The sequence below is a fragment of the Pseudophryne corroboree genome, chromosome 3 (genome assembly GCF_028390025.1).
Source record: "Pseudophryne corroboree isolate aPseCor3 chromosome 3, aPseCor3.hap2, whole genome shotgun sequence".
Lineage (NCBI taxonomy): Eukaryota > Metazoa > Chordata > Amphibia > Anura > Myobatrachidae > Pseudophryne > Pseudophryne corroboree.
Genome location: NC_086446.1, coordinates 517,563,889 through 517,580,704, shown reverse-complemented (window position 1 = coordinate 517,580,704; position 16,816 = coordinate 517,563,889).

Here is a 16,816-nt window from a genome sequence, read left to right as displayed (position 1 = left end):
GAAGTCTGCTTTACCAACGGCTCCCTCCGACAGGGAGGCAGCATTGGAAACAATTCACAAGCTGTATATCCAGCAGGTGATAATCAAAGTACCCATCCTACGACAAGGAAAAGGGTATTATTTTTCCACACTATATTGTGGTACTGAAGCCAGACGGCTTGGTGACACATAGTCTAAATCTAAAATGTTTTGAACACTTACATAAAAGGTTCAAATCGAGATAAAGTCACTCAGAGCAGTGATAGCGAACCGGAAAAAAGGGGACTATATGGTGTCCCTGGACATCAAGGATTACCTCCATGTCCAAATTTTGTCCTTCTCATCAAGGGTACCTCTGGTTCGTGGTACAGAACTGTCAATATCAGTTTCAGACGATGCCGTTTGAATTATCCACGGCACCCCGGGCCTTTTTACCAAGGTAATGGCCGAAAAGATGTTTCTTCAAAGAAAAAAGGCATCTAAATTATCCCTTACTTGCACGACCTAAAAAGGGCAAGTTCCAGAGAACAGTTGGAGGTCGGAAGAGCACTATCTAAAGTAGTTCTTCGACGGCACGACTGGATTCTAAATATTCCAAGAATCGCAGCTGTTTTCCGACGATACGTCTGCTGTTCCTAGGGATGATTCTGGACACGGTTCAGAAAAAGGTTTTTCTTCCCGAGGAAAAAGCCAAGGAGTTATCCGACCTGTCAGGAACCTCCTAAAACCAGGAAAGGTGTCTGTACATCAATGCACAAGAGTCCTGGGAAAAATGGTGGCTTTTTACGAAGCAATTCCATTCGGCAGATTCCATGCAAGAATTTTCCAAAGGGATCTGTTGGACAAATGGTCAGGGTCGCATCCTCAGATGCACCTGCGAATAACCCTGTCGCCAAGGACAAGGGTATATCTTCTGTGGTGGTTGCAAAAGGCTCATCTATTGGAGGGCCGCAGATTCGGCATACAGGATTTGATCCTGGTGACCACGGACGCCAGCCTGAGAGGTTGGGGAGCAGTCACACAAGGAAGAAACTTCCAGGGGGTATGGACGAACCTGGAAAAGTCTCTTCACATAAACATTCTGGTACTAAGAGCAATCTAAAATGCTCTAAGCCAGGCGGAACCACTCCTGCAAGGAAAACCGGTGTTGATTCAGTCGGACAACATCACGGCGGTCGCCCATGTAAACAGACAGGGCGGCACAAGAAGCAGGAGTGCAATGGCAGAAGCTACCAAGATTCTTCGCTGGGCGGAGAATCACGTAATAGCACTGTCAGCAGTGTTCTTCCCGGGCGTGGACAACTGGGAAGCAGACTTCCTCAGCAGACACGATATTCACCCGGGAGAGGGGGGTCTTCATCCAGAAGTCTTCCACATGCTAGTAAACTGTTGGGAAAGACCAATGGTAGACATGATGGCGTCTCGCCTCAACAAGAAACTGGACAAGTATTGCGCCAGGTCAAGAGATCCACAGGCAATAGCTGTGGACGCACTGGTAACACCTTGGGTGTACAAATCAGTATATGTGTTTCCTCCTCTGCCTCTCATACCAAAGGTATTGAAGATTATACGGTGAGAAGGAGTAAGAACAATACTAGTGGCTCCGGATTGGCCAAGAAGGACTTGGTACCCGGAACTTCAAGAGTTGGTCACGGACGACCCGTGCCCTCTGCTTCTGAGAAGGGACCTGCTACAACAGGGTCCCTGTCTCTTTCAAGACTTACCGCGGCTGCGTTTGACGGCATGGCGGTTGAACGCCAGATCCTAAAAGGGAAAGGCATTCCAGAAGAAGTCATTCCTACCTTGATTAAGGCAAGGAAGGAAGTCACCGCGAAACATTATCACCGCATTTGGCGAAAATATGTCGCGTGGTGCGAGGATCGGAGTGTTCCGACGGAGGAATTTCAACTGGGTCGTTTCCTACATTTCCTACAATCAGGATTGTCTATGGGTCTCAAATTGAGATCTATTAAGGTTCAAATTTCGGCCCTGTCAATATTCTTCCAAAAAGAATTGGCCTCAGTTCCTGAGGTACAGACTTTTGTTAAAGGAGTACTGCATATACAGCCTCCTGTGGTGCCTCCGGTGGCACCGTGGGATCTAAATGTAGTTTTAGATTTCCTCAAATCCCATTGGTTTGAACCATTGAAAAAGGTGGATTTTAAATATCTCACATGGAAAGTGACTATGTTACTGGCCCTGGCTTCCGCCAGGAGAGTATCTGAATTGGCGGCTTTATCTTATAAAAGCCCTTATCTAATCTTCCATTCGGATAGGGCAGAACTGAGGACTCGTCCGCATTTTCTCCCTAAGGTGGTATCAGCGTTTCACCTGAACCAACCTATTGTGGTGCCTGCGGCCACTGGCGACTTGGAGGACTCCAAGTTGTTGGACGTTGTCAGAGCCTTAAAAAATATACATTTCAAGGACGGCTGAAGTCAGAAAATCTGACTCGCTGTTGATACTATATGCACCCAACAAGTTGGGTGCCCCTGCTTCTAAGCAGACGATTGCTCGTTGGATTTGTAACACAATTCAACTTGCTCATTCTGTGGCAGGCCTGCCACAGCCTAAATCTGTTAAGGCCCATTCCACAAGGAAGGTGGGCTCATCTTGGGCGGCTGCCCGAGGGGTCTCGGCATTACAATTCTGCCGAGCAGCTACGTGGTCGGGGGAAAACACGTTTGTAAAATTCTACAAATTTGATACCCTGGCAAAAGAGGACTTGGAATTCTCTCATTCGGTGCTGCAGAGTCATCCGCACTCTCCCGCCCGTTTGGGAGCTTTGGTATAATCCCCATGGTCCTTTCAGGAACCCCAGCATCCACTTAGGACGATAGAGAAAATAAGAATTTACTTACCGATAATTCTATTTCTCGGAGTCCGTAGTGGATGCTGGGCGCCCATCCCAAGTGCGGATTATCTGCAATACTGTACATAGTTATTGTTAACAAATTCGGGTTATATTGTTAAGGAGCCATCTTTAAGAGGCTCTTTCTGTTATCATACTGTTAACTGGGTTTAGATCACAAGTTGTACGGTGTGATTGGTGTGGCTGGTATGAGTCTTACCCGGGATTCAAATTGCCTCCCTTATTGTGTACGCTCGTCCGGGCACAGTACCTAACTGGAGTCTGGAGGAGGGTCATAGGGGGAGGAGCCAGTGCACACCACCTGATCTGGTAAAAGCTTTACTTTTTTGTGCCCTGTCTCCTGCGGAGCCGCTATTCCCCATGGTCCTTTCAGGAACCCCAGCATCCACTACGGACTCCGAGAAATAGAATTATCGGTAAGTAAATTCTTATTATACGCCTTCCTCCCACATATGAAATAAGCATCATCGGGGAGAACATAAGGGACAGAATATGACATTACCATATTACAAACTTTCCAAGTGAAAAACCCAATCCCTAGTTCTCTCATCTGTTCAGTACAAGTATCAGGCTGTATGATATGAGCACAGTACCCTGGTGATACTTCCTCAACCCACATGGTCTTGCTTCCTCGAGTATACCTATATCGGAAATACCTTCTACTGTTGGCTATTTGGCGTACAAGTTCAGAGTCTATGGGTATCCTATCAGCTCTGTGCGAAAAGGCCATGGTTTGATTATTCCATGTCACCTCCCAATTTCCTGGTTTTCGGAGATTGGAAATGTTGAAGCATAGTAAGAATCTATCTACATGATACTGGTGGAGCTTCAAACTAGGGGGCCTAGAAATATTAAATTTCTTGTCCACTGGTCTCCCATCCCGTAATTCGAGTACCTCATCTATTGCTAAAGGGTACGGTACTAATCCTGACTTGCTCTGACCTTGAGGTACTTGTGAGCACACCCAGCATTCCGTTTGGTTTAAAACCTTACCCACTAGTGAGTGGTAATCACTCAATGGATGACGGTCCATGTCTATATTAAGGCTGGACTGACATCTCTGGATGCACCCATCCTCAACTATGTTCTCACAATTCTTACAAATGCAATTTTCCTCAGCCAATAACCCTTCACAGTGCCTCCGAGCTCCCTGACTACCAGATTGTTTTCTGATACTCGCCTTTGCTCGAGTGATGTGTTGCTCTTGGAATTCTACAAATCCGTCCTCGCCATCAGAACCCATTCCAGATCCTTTCTCGACCTCTCTGGGACTCTCACCGAAACAGACTGTTCTGGTCAACAACAGGGTTAACAGGAAAACCCGGAACGCAGTCTCTTGGGGTAAGTCCATCTTGTTAAGGGAAGAGAAAGGAAACAAGAAGGGGGAGGAAAAGGGAAGGAGAGAAGGAGGGTAGTGGGAGATGGAGAAAATAATAAAAAAGAAAAACTGGTGCGACAACCGCCTCTTGGTCTTGTTGTTCTCCGCGCTCAGGTGCCGTGACAACAGTCCTGCCTCTCAACCTTCCCGGAACAGACACTCCAGTGATACGATGTTCTCTACACTCTGCTCGTTGTCACGGGTTCTCTCTGGGTCAGCGACCTTCTTACAGTGGGACGAGTGGACCCAAGTCTCTCTTTCGGCAACCTTTAATGCTGTCGTGCTGGTTAGTAAGACTTGGTACGGTCCTTCCCACCTGTCAATGAGGCAACCTGAGCATTGAAAATTTCGAATCATTACATAATCCCCAGGTTCAATGTCATGACAATTATTGTTTGGCAGGTCAGGAATCACCAGCTTTAGATTTTTGTTTTGATTCCTCAGCTGCTGGCTCATCTTAACCAAATATTTTACAGTCACTTCGTTATTGCATTTCAAATCATCCTGGGGGTCTATCATTACATGAGGCTGTCGACCAAAAAGAATCTCAAAGGGTGATAGGTTAAGGGGGGACCTGGGAGTGGTTCTGATGCTGTACAATACTAGTGGCAAAGCTTCTGGCCACAACAATCCAGTTTCAGCCATCACTTTGCTTATCTTGTTCTTAATAGTGCTGTTTACTCTCTCCACCTTCGCACTCGCCTGTGGGCGGTACGGAGTATGCAGCTTGCTATTGATTCCCATCAGTTTGCACATAACCTGAAAGACTTCACCTGTAAAATGGGTACCCCTATCGCTTTCAATTATTCTAGGGATACCATATCTACACACAAATTCCTGCACAATTTTCTTTGCAGTGAACGTAGCAGTATTTGTGGCAGCAGGGAACGCTTCTACCCAATTGGAAAACACATCAATACAGACTAACACATATTTTAAATTCCTACAGGGTGGTAACTATGAAATCAATCTGTATTACCTGAAAAGGGCAGTCTGTCGGAGGGATATGGGATGGTTCTGTTGGTATTGACTTTCCAATATTCTTCCTCAAGCAAATAAGACATGTCATTGCTCTCTTACCCGCATGAGAAGAGAATCCTGGCGCACACCAGTAGGCTCTCACCAGCTTACACATACCCTCTTTACCCAGATGAGTCAGACCGTGTGCCGCCTCAGCTAAGCTTGGAAGATATGCTCTGGGGGCCACTGGCTTACCCTGTCCATCTGTCCAGAGTCCTGAGGACTCCTGGCCATATCCATTTGACCTCCAGACCGCCTTTTCCTGTGGAGAACACAAATTTTGCATTTCACTTAATTTTTGTGTGTTGATGGTGTTTAATATCATCAGTGATGTGATATCTGTTTGTATGGGGGTGCTGGCTGCTAATTTTGCAGCTTCGTCTGCCCGGCTGTTACCAAGTGAGATTGGATCTTGGTTGTAAGTGTGTGCTTTGCACTTGATAACAGCCACTCTGTCTGGTTCTTGTATCGCTGTTAGAAGCCTTTTTATGTGGGATGCATGCGCTACAGGTGTGCCAGCTGCCGTCATGAAATTTCTGAGGCACCATAGGGCCCCGAAATCATGCACTACTCCAAAGGCATACCTAGAATCTGTATATATATTGGCTGACTTACCCTTGGCCAATTCACACGCTCTGGTTAGGGCGACCAGCTCAGCAACTTGTGCTGAGTGCGATGGGCCCAGGGGTTCAGCTTCTATGATACCTCTGTCATCTACGACTGCATATCCAGTACACAGGTCTCCCGAGTACGTCTGTGGCAACTACTGTCAGTGTAAAAGGTAAAATCTACGCCTTCCAGTGGGTTGTCACTAATGTCGGGTCTTGCAGTGAAAGTTTGGTTCAGATATTCCATACAATCATGCGTGTCAGTATCTGCACTAAATCCTCCTTCACCATCATTCTCATCCTCCACCCTTTGTGCCTGTCCAGGCACACCTGGCAGATAAGTTGCAGGATTTACTGCGCTGCATCTCTTTATAGTGATGTTTACAGGGGCCATTAGTGCTAATTCCCACCTTGTAAACCGTGCTGATGAGACATGTCTGGTTTGGGCGGAGTTCAGTAAGACTGACACTGCATGAGGTGTATGGACTGTCAGGTTGTGTCCTAACACTACGTCTTCACTATTACTCACTAGCAAAGCTATCGCTGCAACACTTTGCAAGCATGTTGGGAGAGACCGCGCTACGGTGTCCATCTGTGCACTGTAGTAAGCTACCGGCCTGCTGGCATCACCATGTCTCTGGGTTAGGACACCTGCCGCACACCCAGCACTTTCCGTACCGTACAATTCAAAGGGTTTCCCATAATCTGGCATGCCTAATGCAGGTGCCTGTGATAGGCACTGTTTGAGTCTCTCAAATGCCAGTTCGGTCTCATCTGTGTGAGAGATCCGATCTGGTTTGTTCGAGGAGACCATTTCTTGCAAAGGTAAAGCCAGTATGGAGAACCCTGGGATCCAGTTTCGGCAGTACCCACACATTCCAAAAAAAAAGTGCGGATCTGTTGCTGGGTTTGTGGCAGAGTCATGTCGCGAATCGCCTGTATTCTATCAGTGGTGAGGTGTCTAAGTCCTTGCGTCAAGCAATGTCCCAAATATTTTACCCTGGTCTGGCACAACTGCAATTTATCCTTTGAAACCTTGTGTCCCGTATTAGAAAGGTGAAACAGAAGCTGTTTCGTGTCTTTCAAGGACGATTCGAGTGAATCAGAACACAGCAGTAAGTCATCTACATACTGTATTAATACTGATCCGCTCTCAGGTTGAAAGGATTGTAAACATTCATGCGGAGCCTGAGAGAAAATACTTGGGCTGTCAATGAAACCTTGGGGTAGACGAGTCCAGGTGTACTGTACTCCCCTGCATGTGAATGCAAACAGGTATTGGCTGTCAGGGTGCAGAGGGACAGAAAAGAAAGCAGAACAGAGGTCAATGACAGTGAAAAATTTAGCAGTAGGGGGAATTTGCATGAGGATGACAGCTGTATTTGGCACTACTGGGAATTGTCTCTCAACTATCTTGTTTATCCCCCTTAGATCCTGCACTAGCCTGTAACCCCTCCCCCCACTCTTTTTCACAGGGAAGATGGGACTATTGGCAGTGCTGGACGTCCTAACTAGGATGCCCTGTTGTAGCAAGCGCTTTATGACTGGGTACACTCCTAATTCCACCTCTGGCTTCAGAGGATACTGAGGGATTTTTGGAGCTATCCTACCATCTTTTACTTGCACTACTACGGGAGCTACATTCGCCATCAATCCAGTGTCTTGTCCATCCTTGGTCCAGAGGGATCCCGGTATTTGTGAGATCATTTCCTCTACTGTTAGGGTCTCCTGCCCTGTGCTGCCACGTCGTCATGGCAACCGGGAGACAAGTGCTAGCGGAGTAACCTGAGCGCAGCTGATACTCCGGTTCGGGTCTTTTGCTGTGCAGTGGTTACAGGCTCTGTGCACGGCAGGGGATCCGGTGCTGGTTTTTGTGCTCACAGTCTGTGAGGTCTGAGTGGGGCGTGGACAGCACCTGCTTTATAAGGCCTCTTCTCAGGTTAAGCAGATGCTGCTGAATCTTTGTTGGTTAGTCAGTTCCTGAAAGTTAGCCAGTACTGTGTAGCTTTGTATTTGTTGTTGCTTACTGCAAATAGGCCTGGGGATTTGGTACTACACTCTGCCAATCCAGACCTAGCAGTAAGACTGGAGTCAGTCGTTTAGCTTGCTGGGGTTCTTTTACTACTCTGTGAACTTAGCAAGTTTGCGGCTGTATTCTAAGACTTGCCTGCCTAAATCCTGTCTCACTGTGCAAGGTGTCAGGTGTCAGTTTAGTGGCAGTAAGCTGAACCTGTGCACTGCAAGTGAGAATTAGGATTGTGGAGACTCTCCTTGTGTCTATCATTCCATCTCTGACCAAGGAGTTTACTGCCACACCCGTTGGTAACCCTTTAGGGTTTTGCTGTTGCCCTTAGCAACAGCATTTCGGGTTCTCTACGTATTAAAACACAACATCTTGCTTTTCCCATCTGAGCATTACTAATACTAGGGAGACACCCAGTTCCTTAGCCTCTGGGCTTCTCTGTTCACTTTGTGTGTATTTTGTTACCCTATCACTTCTGTGTACGTAATGTCATATTCCCCAGTCTGTCTGTGAGTTCATTTGTTTTGCATACCTATCCGTTCTGACACCAGTACATTCCTGCAGGCACTGGTGTGCATAACAGTTCAAACACCAGTACATTCCTGCAGGCACTGGAGTGCATAACAGTTCTGACACCAGTACATTCCTGCAGGCACTGGTGTGCATAACATCTACCTTGGATGGACACCTGTCTATACCAGCAGAGTGTGACATTAGCCTTTGTGGGGTGTCTAACATATCCTGCACTTCCTGAACGTGATTCTCGGGTATATCCAAGAAGACACCCTCAGGAGTACAATATATGACACACCCCATTTTACACAATAAATCTCTCCCAAGTAGATTAGTCGGAGCTGATGCAGCTAGCAAAAAGGAATGCTTGGTCTGCAAGGGCCCTATCGTAATCTCCGCAGGTCTATTCAAAGGGTAGTGTTGCACTACTCCTGTTACTCCCATTGCATGAATTGTTTTACCCGTGGTTTTCATACCTACCGTTGAATTTAACACTGACCTGGCCGCCCCTGTATCTACAAGAAAAGGTAGTGATCTACCAGCTACATCAACTGTGACCTCAGGTTCACTACCAAGGCTAGCAATCAACTTCACTGGCTGCAGACTACAGGTGTGGCCCAACCCCTATTGTATATTGTGACCCTCCCGCAGCGCGCTGGCCAGTGGCGGAACAAGCAAGCGGTGGGCCCAGGTGCGACAAAATGCTTTGGGCCCCCCCCCCATCCAAGTCCACCCCGGGGGCAGTGCGCGCCGTAGGCGCGCGCAAAAATACATAGTGGCGTGGCTTCGTGGGGAAGGGGTGTGGCCACAAAATAATACCAACACAGTAGTCTCCATTATTCAAATTACGCCGCACAGTAGCACCACTACACCAGGTAGAGACCCTTTTACACCTTACAGCGAACAGATTCCTCTTTTTACACATTACAGCAGACAGCGTGCCCTTTTTACACATAACGGCAGACAGCGTGCCCTTTTTACACATAACGGCAGACCGCGTGCCCTTGTTACACATTACGGCAGACAGCGTGCCCTTTTTACACATTACGGTAGACAGCGTGCCCTTGTTACACATTACGGCAGACAGCGTGCCCTTGTTACACATTACGGCAGACAGCGTCCCCATTTTTACACATTACGGCAGGCAGATTCCTCCTTTTTACACATAGCAGCAGGCAGATTCCCCATTTTTACACATAGCGTCAGGCAGCCCCCCTTTTTTACACATTACGGCAGGCAGATTCCCCATTTTTACACATAGCGTCGGGCAGATTACCCCTTTTTACACATAACGGCAGACCGCGTGCCCTTGTTACACATTACGGCAGACAGCGTGCCCTTTTTACACATTACGGCAGACAGCGTGCCCTTGTTACACATTACGGCAGACAGCGTCCCCATTTTTACACATTACGGCAGGCAGATTCCCCTTTTTACACATAGTGGCAGGCAGTCCCCCCTTTTTACACATTGCGGCAGGCAGTCCCCCCTTTTTACACATTGGGGCAGGTAGTCCCCCCTTTTTACACATTGCGGCAGGCAGTCCCCCCTTTTTACACAGTGCGGCAGGTAGTCCCCCCTTTTTACACATTGCGGCAGGCAGGCACAAGAAAGAAAGAAGGAAAGAAAAAGAAAGAAAGAAAGAAAGAAAGAAAGAAAGAAAGAAAGAAAGAAAGAAAGAAAGAAGAATTATACTTACCCTCAGGCTCCTCGGTGCAGCTGCGTCAGACGACGATTCCCGGGCAGTAGAGAATGAGGAGGACGGAGCCGGAGGACGGAGCCACAGCAGCGCTTTGTTACTGGTGGAGGCGCTGCTGCTGCTGCCCCTCTGCTTCCCTATAGGCTGTCCTCGGAAGACAGCCTATAGGGAAGCAGAGGAGCAGCAGCAGCAGCGCCTCCACCAGTAACAAAGCGCTGCTGCGGCTCCGTCCTCCGGCTCCCTCCTCCTTCCCCCGTCTGTACCGCTGCTCAGCTCCTATCTCCGGGCGGCTGTGCGCTGCGGGCAGCGGTTGCCTGCAGCGCACAGCGGCATGTAATGAGTCAGTTTGACTCATTACATGCTTGGGCCCCTGGACAGAGGCGGGCCCCAGTGCAGTGCACTGCCTGCACTGCCGGTAGTTCCGCCTCTGGCGCTGGCAGCTATAATATGTGAGGGGGGTAGCTGAGAATTTTCAGAGGTCTGCCAGTCCCTCCTAGGTGGATACTTCCTTGTTTCCCCTGCGTGTAGCTCATAATTTTTCCTATGCGATCCCTGATCCCAATTATGTGTGTCATAGTGTGGTTCATATCCTGGTCTAGGGGGTCGGTATACCTTATGTGTGCCTTTATAACTACAGTTCCGTGCAAAATGTCCTTCCTTCCGACAGTTATAGCATACTACTAAACGTGACTTACCATCAGGGGTCTGGGGTTTCGGCTGATGCTGTTTTGTGGTTAGAGCATTTATACTTACTGTCATCAGTGTTATGATACCAGTACGTCTGACCAGAGGTGATCTTATGACGGAGGTCAGAGTACTGGAATGGAATGCTGGTTACGGGAGCAGGAAAGCCTAGTAACCCCTGGCGCCCTAACTCCGTTGTCTCGCCCGTGTTATCAGAAATCCCCTGCAAGACTATGGTTGCTTGAGCCCATGGCAGCCGCGTTTGAAGGGCGGATTATGTCTGCCCAACTCCGATGCCCCCTCAGGTCTTAATGGGAGACAAAGGGAAATCCGAGACAGGGTGATAACAAGGGGCCCTCTGACTAAGCAACCAGGCCAGGGGCTACAAGCTAACTAACTTAAACCAGAAGTATGTGCGGACAAACCGCCAGGGAAAAGGACAACCAAAAATCCACGAATCCGTTACTCCTATCCAGCACCGCTGGATACCAGAGTGGATTTGTGGGAGCGGAATCCTCCGCAAAAGCTCCGAAACACAATGTAACCAAATAATAAATAGTAAGCGGTCAAGCCGCAACACACGGCTACGCCGCGACTCACGAACACCACAGGATGTTAAAGGTGCTCGGTCAGGACTCCAGGAAAAGATGACAACTTCCGAGTATTGGACCACTGAGGACAGGAACGACCGGATCGACAGGACTGGAAAACTCTCTGCAACAGACACAGCAAACAGGAAGCTATTACCGGCGTCTGTGAGAAGTCCAGAGAGTGCTTTTAACTGGGAGCTCTCCAATCAGGAGCCAGACAGGGTAATTAACAATCATGCCGTGCAGCTGCATGCTGCACGGCCAGGATACCAATGAGGTGATTAATCTAGACCCAGCAACGGGGAACGCGGTCCGACAGTGGCGTCCCCGTTGCTAGGGTCTGAGCGGCTCCGTGCGCCCGGCGTCTAGCGTTGCTAGGGAGCCGGCGGCTGTCCGCATGCGGCGTCCCTAGTTGCTAGGCGCCGGGCCGCACTGACGGGCGGACCCTCGGCGCCTAACAGTACCCCCCCCTTGAGGAGGGGCCAAGGAACCCCTAAGGCCAGGTTTCTGAGGAAATTCTCGAAAAAATGCCTTTTTGAGCCTCGGGGCATGGAGATCCTCATCCAGGACCCAAGACCTTTCTTCTGGACCATAACCTCTCCAATGTACCAAAAAATAAAGCCGACCCCGGGACAACTTGGAATCGAGAACCTTCTCCACCAAGAACTCCTGCTGACCCTGTACATCTATTGGTGATTTCCCCTGAGAGATCTTCCGAGGAAATCTACTGGAAGAAACGTATGGTTTCAACAGGGAGCAATGGAAAGTATTTCCGATCCGGAGAGTTCTTGGTAAACGTAACCGGAAAGCAACTGGATTGATTTTTTTTATAATATGAAATGGTCCAATAAATTTAGGGCCCAATCTGGCTGAGGTTTGTCGAAGTCTAATGTTACGAGTCGACAACCACACCCTATCTCCAACTTTAAAAGTGCACGGCCGCCGGAGCCTGTCAGAAACATTTTTCTCCCGAAATGCCGCTTTTCTGAGAGCAAGGTGCACTTTTCTCCAAATGAGTCTGAGATGAGCGGTCAAGGTCAGTGAGGAGACAGAGGAATGTTGAAAAAAGGAATTAGCTCTGGGGTGAAAACCAAAAACTGTAAAAAATGGAGACACATTGGTGGAGGAATGACAGGCATTGTTGTAAGCAAACTCCGCCAACGGAAGAAACTCGGACCAGTCATTTTGGAGTTTGGCCGAGTACAAACGCAAATATTGTTTTAATGATTGATTAACTCGCTCAGTCTGCCCGTTGGATTGGGGATGGTAGCCAGACGTTAAAGACAATTTCATCTTTAAAGAGGCACAAAAAGACTTCCAAAATTGTGCAATGAATTGTGGACCCCGATCAGAAACAATATCAGTGGGTAACCCATGGAGTCTGAAAACATGGCGGAGGAACAAAACTGCCAATCCCTGGGCAGATGGCAATCGGGGAAGAGCAATGAAATGGGCCATCTTGCTAAAACGGTCAACTACCACCCATATGACTCGGCATCCGGCTGACAGAGGGAGGTCCACCACAAAATCCATGGAAATATGAGACCATGGCCTGAGAGGAACATTCAAGGGCATAAGTTGACCGATAGGCAAGGAACGGGGAACTTTATGCTGTGCACAGACCTGACACGAAAAAACAAACTCCTTAATGTCTTTGGAAAGACCAGGCCACCATACTGAGCGGGAGACTAATTCCAAAGTCTTAGCGATCCCCGGATGCCCGGCAACTTTGCTATCATGAAACTCCGTCAAAACGGTTGCTCTCAAAAACTCAGGGACATAAAGACGACCAGCAGGAGTATTTCCAGGAGCTTGATGTTGAAGCTGCTTTAACTGGGTAAATAAATCTTGTGTGAGGCCTGCCCGAATGACTGAAGACGGAAGTATGGGAGTAACAGGACTGTTATCATGAACTGGAAGAAAACTGCGTGACAGGGCATCCGCCTTGGCATTCTTGGAACCTGGCCTGAAGGTGATAATAAACTTGAAACGAGTAAAAAATAAAGCCCAACGAGCTTGCCGGGCATTCAGCCGTTTAGCTGATTCAATGTACTGAAGATTTTTGTGATCAGTCAAAACTGAAATGGTATGTGTTGCTCCCTCAAGCCAATGCCTCCACTCCTCGAAAGCCCATTTAATAGCCAGTAATTCCCGGTTACCAACATCGTAGTTGGATTCAGCAGATGAGAATTTCCTGGACATAAAGGCACAAGGATGTAATTCTAGAGAATCCGGATCCTTCTGAGATAGGATAGCCCCTACTCCAACCTCCGAGGCATCAACCTCAACAATGAAAGGCAATTCTGGGTTGGGATGTCTGAGGACCGGGGCTGAGACAAAGGCTTGTTTCAAGGCCTGAAAAGATAACTCAGCTTCACGTGACCAGTTGGTTGGATCCGCTCCCTTCTTAGTCAGTGCCACAATGGGAGCAACTAGGTCGGAGAAAGAGTGAATAAATCTTCTATAATAATTCGCAAACCCTAAAAAGCGCTGAATTGCTTTTAAGTTGGTGGGTTGCGCCCAACTAAGGATGGCTTGGAGCTTCTTCGGTTCCATACAGAATCCCCGAGGGGAAATAATGTACCCTAAAAAGGATACCTCCGTGACATGAAATTCACACTTCTCCAGCTTGGCATATAGGTGATTTTCACGTAATTTTTTTAGAACCTGACGCACCTGGGTAACGTGTTGTTCAATAGAGTCAGAATATATCAAGATATCGTCTAAATAGACTACTACGAATCTTCCAAGAAAATCACGGAGCACATCGTTAATGAGATCCTGGAAAACTGCCGGAGCGTTAGACAGGCCGAATGGCATAACCAGATACTCATAGTGACCCGACTGAGTACTGAATGCCGTTTTCCACTCATCCCCTGACTTGATTCGGATGAGGTTATATGCTCCTCTCAGGTCAATCTTAGAAAAAATCACAGCCGAACGTAGCTGATCAAAGAGGACAGAAATCAGCGGCAAAGGGTAAGTATTTTTTACTGAGATTTTATTCAAGGCTCTAAAGTCAATGCAAGGTCTGAGTGATCCATCCTTCTTCTCCACAAAGAAGAAGCCTGCACTTAAAGGGGATTTAGACGGCCTGATAAATCCTTTCCCTAGGCTTTCTTTAACATATTCATTCATGGCCACAGTTTCTGGTCCGGACAATGCATATAACCTTCCCTTAGGCAAAGTGGCACCAGGAATTAGCTCAATAGCACAATCATAAGGCCGATAAGGAGGCAGAATGTCCGCATTGCCCTTGGAAAATACATCAACAAAATCCTGGTATTCCACAGGAATGGGTGCGGGAATGACAGCAGCTATTCTGATGGGAAGCGTAATACATTCCTTATTACAGATGGTACCCCACTGTGAGATCTCCCCCGACTGCCAATCAATGATGGGATTATGAAAGGCCAGCCAAGGGTGACCCAGAACCACTGGAACTGCTGGGCAATGGGTAAGGAAAAATTCAATTTTTTCGGAATGAAGAGCTCCTACCGAAAATAGTACAGGAGGTGTACAGAGAGAAATAACCCCATTGGACAAGGGACTCCCATCTAAACCATGCATGGTGATACACCTACCCAAGGCTAACTGAGGAATACCTAAGGCCTTGGCCCACGTTAAGTCCATAAAGTTCCCTGCAGCTCCACTGTCAACAAAAGCCGACACCGAGGAACAGAGGCTGCCAAAGGAAACTTTAGCTGGGACTAACAGTGAATTATTTGAGGAGATAAGCTGCAGACCAAAGTGAACCCCCTCACAATTCACTTGGTCGAGGCGTTTCCCGACTTGTTCGGACAATTACGGGCAAAATGTCCCTTACTCCCACAGTACAAACAAAGACCAGAATTTTGCCTTCTGGTTCTTTCTTCAGGAGACAGCTTGGAGAGACCTATCTGCATGGGCTCCTCTATGTCCACAGGAATGGAAAAAACACCAGGAGTAGACCCGACAGATGCTCCTTTTTCAGCCCTCCGCTCTCTGAGACGACGATCAATCTTAATAGAAAGCTCCATGAGTTTATCAAGAGTCTCAGGAGCGGGATACTGAAGGAGACTGTCTTTTATAGACTCAGATAAGCCGAGGCGAAACTGACTGCGCAGGGCTGGGTCATTCCATCCACAGTCGTTCGACCAACGGCGAAACTCCGTACAATAAATCTCTGCGGGATTCTTACCCTGTCTGAGAGCACGCAAATGACTCTCGGCGGATGCCTCTCTATCAGGGTCATCATACAATAGCCCTAAAGACCCCAGAAAGGCGTCTACAGACAACAATGCCGGATCGTCAGTTCTTAAAGCAAAAGCCCAGGTCTGGGGATCCCCCTGAAGTAAAGAAATAATAATTCCGACCCGCTGAGATTCCGTACCTGAGGAGACTGGTCTTAAACGAAAATAAAGTTTACAAGACTCTTTAAAATTAAAAAACTGCTTTCTATCCCCAGAAAAACGGTCAGGCAAATGCATTTTTGGTTCAGGAACGACCCTCGGGGAAGTCCGTAACAGATCTTTCTGTGACCTCACCCGAAGGGACAGATCCTGAACCATCTGAGTAAGTTCTTGAATCTGACTAACTAGAAGCTGGCCAGGATTTGGCCCTACACCAGTGGGATTCATGAGGCCGACAAATCTTCCAAACTGAAATAAGGGAAAAAATCAAACCCTGTTTAATTTTAAATTTTAGTCTGGCCGGTAATAATGTTATGATACCAGTACGTCTGACCAGAGGTGATCTTATGACGGAGGTCAGAGTACTGGAATGGAATGCTGGTTACGGGAGCAGGAAAGCCTAGTAACCCCTGGCGCCCTAACTCCGTTGTCTCGCCCGTGTTATCAGAAATCCCCTGCGAGACTATGGTTGCTTGAGCCCATGGCAGCCGCGTTTGAAGGGCGGATTATGTCTGCCCAACTCCGATGCCCCCTCAGGTCTTAATGGGAGACAAAGGGAAATCCGAGACAGGGTGATAACAAGGGGCCCTCTGACTAAGCAACCAGGCCAGGGGCTACAAGCTAACTAACTTAAACCAGAAGTATGTGCGGACAAACCGCCAGGGAAAAGGACAACCAAAAATCCACGAATCCGTTACTCCTATCCAGCACCGCTGGATACCAGAGTGGATTTGTGGGAGCGGAATCCTCCGCAAAAGCTCCGAAACACAATGTAACCAAATAATAAATAGTAAGCGGTCAAGCCGCAACACACGGCTACGCCGCGACTCACGAACACCACAGGATGTTAAAGGTGCTCGGTCAGGACTCCAGGAAAAGATGACAACTTCCGAGTATTGGACCACTGAGGACAGGAACGACCGGATCGACAGGACTGGAAAACTCTCTGCAACAGACACAGCAAACAGGAAGCTATTACCGGCGTCTGTGAGAAGTCCAGAGAGTGCTTTTAACTGGGAGCTCTCCAATCAGGAGCCAGACAGGGTAATTAACAATCAT